Source organism: Coffea eugenioides, chromosome 11 (genome assembly GCF_003713205.1).
Source record: "Coffea eugenioides isolate CCC68of chromosome 11, Ceug_1.0, whole genome shotgun sequence".
Lineage (NCBI taxonomy): Eukaryota > Viridiplantae > Streptophyta > Magnoliopsida > Gentianales > Rubiaceae > Coffea > Coffea eugenioides.
The window spans coordinates 2,588,571-2,593,960 of NC_040045.1; the positions used below are offsets into that span (position 1 = coordinate 2,588,571).

The following is a 5,390-nucleotide window of genomic DNA, read 5'->3' on the forward strand; positions in this document are numbered from 1 at the left end:
AAATCGGGTATTTGGTAATTTGGTACAAATTCAGTACGTACCAAATTCACTGAATTCTAATATAGTATGAGATAGGTAATGAGATTATGAATTTGGTAATAACTGATTCCGCATTCAAATTCGGTAAAATGAAATAGGATACCGCATTACTGCATTCGAATACCAAATTAGTTTATAAAATTATATAGTATATAGATAAATGCTATTTAGCATTAGTATATACTACTAATATATTATTATATTAGATAGGTAAATGCTATTAATAATAGTTAGTGTATGGTATTATCATATACTTATAATAATAATAATATATAATAATGTACAATATATTATTTTAGTATTTGCTAATTGTTATATGACTATAATAATACAAATATATAGTAATACATAACAATATAACATAACTATAATACTTATTATTTTATACATGAGTAACATGACTAGAATTAGATAATAATTAATACATATATGTATAATACTAAATATTAAACAATAAACATAATTAGTAATTAGAATTTAGATATTGGTAATTTGATACATCATTCATGTTTGAATTATTGAATATTTGAATGCGTAACCTATAATTTGCAAGTATTAATGTGCTCTAAATTTACATTACATATTTAACATAAAAATTCATATTCTCTATTCACTAATCTTAAGGATTTAAGTATAGACAAGACAACTAAGCAGTGTAAGTGAATGCATATGAATTGCAAATCAATGTATTAGTGTATTAACTTTCACAATAACATATGTAAGTAAACAAATTTTATTTTGATTTGAAATAAATTTTAAGTTTGTAACTAATATAACTTATCACTAATCATTGTAATTTGTAAGTTTGTAACTAATATTACTTATTATTAATCATTGTAAATTATAAATTCATAAATTATCATTAATCATTGTATAGTCTAAGGTTTATTCTAGTTTCAATTAATCACTTTTTATGTGTTCCTTAAATCATAGACTAAGGATTCTAGGTATAAGTGATCAAATAAATGCCAATTAAATTAAACCACAAAATGATTAGAACATAAGTAATGTGTTAAATTATGAATAAATTTGGGGATCAAATCAGTAATAATTTTTAAAAAATCAGTTTTTTTTTTATAAATGAATTCGGTTAACCGAATTCATTACCATTTCCGAATTCGAAATCGGTTGCGAAATGAATTAGGTTATAGTCAATTCGAAATTAAAAGCGGTTTAAATTTCTATAAGTCAAATAACCGAATTCAGCTAACCGAATTACCGAATTTGTACCGTTTGCTCACCCCTAGGTGGATTAGAGAAATGGAGAGAGAAAAAACTCACTTAAAACAAGGAAGAATGAGAGAGGAAGTGCACAAGATCTAACAAGAAGAGGTGGAGAAAAGCTAGAGAGAGAGAGAGAGAGAGAGAGAGAGAAGAAGAAGAAGAAGAAGAAATGGAGAGAGAAAGAGAGGAAGAAACACGAGAAAAAGTGAGAGAGAAGAAGAGAAGAAATGAGAACAACGTCCTGGAGCAAGAGAAGGCGCGCAATGTGCTAAACAAGCAAGAAAAGAGTCACGTGAAAATGATGAAAATCATGTGAAAATAACGAAACTCTTTGGCTCTTTTATTACTTATGTAGATAATCAGAATAAAATTTTTTATTTGTTCTAACTCATTCTATTATTTCCTATTATAGTTTGTTTATAGGTTCAACTATTAACAAACTATCTTAACTATTAGACAAGCGTACATGTTGCCTAGATTGCAAAGTATATTTGATCCAGAACTTGAACTATAGCTATTCAATTATGTAATGACAAACATCAATAATTCCATTGTTAATTCTCAGCTTTAAATTAATACTACGAATGTTGCATTATGTCCTTTCATGTTGATCTTTTTGGAACATTCAAACTATTCAGAAATGTAATTGCTAATTGGCAACCAAAGTCCATATACTTATATAGTTCACTTGTCTTGGCCAGAGGAGCTTTCATATCAAGGTCCATGCAGTAAACAGGTGAAAATTTTTTCTGATTCTCAACTTGGCTTGTATTCCTGATGATTCTCCGTAATATATAGGCTAAAAATAAGATTAACCCTATTTTTATCGTTCTCTTATCAATTCAAAATACTGGACTGTTGGGTTGGAACGGGAAATTGACTGAACCTGTCTAATTGCGAAAAATGTTCGACGAAATGCCCATATGAAAATTGAGTAATGCAACACTAAATTTTTGAATTTTTTTTATTTTTGATTTGTGTGATAGTTATATAGTATAAATAGCCAACACAAAAGCTGAAGAATCAAATGGGCAATTAGAAGCTTTTTTTATTTGATCATTTTGCTAACTCGAGTATTTGGATGACAATTTGTAGCAGTTTTAGAGGTAAATGTGCGGTTTTCTAACTCACTCTTTATTGTTTGGAAACAAGCAGTTAAGAATTTTGCGTGGAAGAACTACTCTTCCTAGCGAAAAAAGAACCTCTATGTTAACTGCATTGGTTACTGTTCAAATTTCATTATGCGCTTGGCAAAATGTAGTCTAAGCCAAAGCAAAAGATAAGCAAAATAGGTAGTTAAATCTGTGTTTGTTGATCCATTTTGCTCTGACTCGAATACTTGGATGACAAAGTGTAGTAGTTTTAGAGGTAAGTGTGCAGTTTTCCAATTCACTCTTTATTGTTTGGAAATAAGTAATTAACAATTTTGTAACAAAGAATTACGTCTCTTAATGAAAAGAGAACCTCTATGTTAACTGCACTGGTTACTGTTTAAAAATTTGCTATTTGCTTGGAAAAATTTAGTCCAAGCATTAGAACTTTTGAATCCTGCATAAAGTTAGTGAAGGCAATTTTTGTATTCTTGAATTAGCAGTGAACACGTTGTCTGCATAACCTAACATGCTTTTTTTTTCCTGGACAATATGGGAGAATATGACATATGAAATATAATACTATACAACATGCAGCAACCGCAAGAATCTAAGTACATATTTTCTCTGAAAACTGCAAATAAGGTGCCATTTTTGGTCCTGTGCAAAAATTTGAATTACACCTGAAAAGTGAATATGCTATTTAACTTATGAGTGACTTCTCCTTTCTGATTGAGAAACAGAAAACAATCACTGCTCCTCTTTATTTTCTTGATTTTATAATGATCAGGCCATGTATTGTTGTCCCAGGCTTGTTGATAGATTTATATGCATAATTTGTTATCAGCATTATTCATCTATGACTTCCAGAAAGCTTTGTTTTAGAACAGTTAGGTGGTTTTCGACTTAACAACAAATACATTTAGGTTCTGAAGAATGCATATTTGCCTTGTTGCAGATTCAGGTCTAAAGTTTGAACTGCAATGAATATAAGATTGCCAAGGCTTCTAACACCCACACAGCTCTCACAAATTATAAGGAGCCAGAAAAACCCTTTAAAGGCTCTTCAAATATTTAGAGAGGCAAAATGCTGATACCCTAGTTATCGATACGATGGGCCTGTCTCTAATACAATTATCAGCATCCTTGGAAACTCAGGCAGGATAGCTGAGCTGAAAGAAGTGATCTGCCAAATGAGAGATGACTCTTGTGAATGTCAAGATTCAGTTTTTGCTGGTGCCATCCGAACTTATTCAAAGGCCGGTCTTTTAGTTGAAGCCATTGCACTATTTAGAAGCCTTCCCCAATTCAACTGCGTGAGCTGGACACAATCTTTTAATACACTTTGGGAGATAATGGTGAAAGAATCTAAATTAGAGACTGCTCATCTCATCTTCCTGGAGAATTATTCTAGCTGGGAAGTGAAGTCTACGACCCAATCTCTGAATTTGCTTATAAATGCTCTGTGTCAGTTGAATCGTTCTGATCTTGCTTTAAATGTTTTCCAAGAAATGTATTACCAATGCTGCAATCCTGACAGGGAAACTTATAGGATTCTCATGAGGGGTCTCTGTCAAGATGGGAGGCTCAATGAAGCTACGCATTTGCTGTACTCAATGTTCTGGAGGATATCCCAAAAGGGTAGCAGCGGAGATGTTGCTATATACAGAATTCTCTTGGATTCTCTGTGTGATAATGGAGATGTTGAGGAGGCAGTAAATATTCTTGGTAAAGTTTTAAGAAAGGGACTTAAGGCTCCAAAACGATACCGCAAGCATCCGGATCTTAGCGAATGCTATTCTGGTGGCAGAGCGGATATTACAAGCATGAAGATTTTGATAAATGAAGCTTTGATTAGAGGTGGAGTTCCAAACACAGATGGTTACAGAACAATGGCCATTGACCTTTACTCTGAAGGAAAGATTAATGGAGGTGATAAAGTACTGAGTGAAATGCAGGACAGAGGCTTCAGACCATCACCACTGGTCTTTGAAGCTAAGGTCGCTGCATTATGTAGAGATGGTAGAGTTGATGATGCAGTAGCAGTACTTGAACGAGAGATGGTGGAGAAAAATTGCGTTCCATCTGTGAAGCTATACAATGCTGTAATAAAAGGTCTTTCTGAAAAGACGAAAATCTATGTTTGCTATCAGGTACTTAGAGTGGATGTCCAGGCAGATTGGCTGTGGACCTGACCACGAGACATATACTCTCTTAGTAGATGGCCTTTGTAATGAAGGTAAATATGTTGAAGCAAGTAATATAGTCGAGGAAATGTCAAATAACTCTTTGTGGCCTAGAAATGAAACTTACAATAAACTCATCCAAGGTCTTTGTTTGACAGGAAGTTCTTATAAAGCCATCATGTGGTTGGAGGAGATGATCAGCAAAATAAAAATACCAGAACTTTCTACATGGAATTCATTGGTGTCTTCAGTTGGTTCTGAATCTGTTTGTACTCGGATTTTCTCTGGCACATTGAAATTACTGGTAGATTCTTCTTGATAGTGTATCTAGAGCATTCTCTTGCATTTAGGTCCGTGTACTGCTTGGTGGTTTCTGATAGAAAGTTGTATATGCAATCTCTTTCACCCAACAATCCAAGAAACTAGTAAATTGAAGCCGATAGAAGAATGAAAGGAAGCAATACTTTGTACTGAATTGACGTGTGCTTGAAATACTAACAGAAATTTTGCCTTTTTTACTGGGAGTATGTTTATTAAATATTCGAATGTATCTAATCATCAAGTCTGGCGTCCAAAAGATGATCTAATGAATGAATAGAGCTCCATTGATGCTTCTAGTTCAGGCTTTATATGCTTATTTGCATTTGTTCTGGTATTCTGGAAAGTAATGCTCAGAAGCATGATGCCCAAACGTTATCCAGATACACTTTATCTCCAACGATGGTCTTTAGATTTATGATGTCCAGTGCTTAGCATTTTTAGTTGGTTTGGCTAATCTTTTGCTCTGAATTTGCTAGATTCCATTAGTCCTGTACATAGACTTTTATGGTGCCTTTATTTATTTGGTATC

General features: G+C 32.9%; 1 pseudogene; it reads left to right on the forward strand.

The window, feature by feature from the left end:
• Positions 1-3,337: 3,337 nt before the first annotated feature.
• LOC113751230 lies at positions 3,338-4,884 on the forward strand (annotated as a pseudogene).
• The last annotated feature ends 506 nt before the right edge of the window (positions 4,885-5,390 follow it).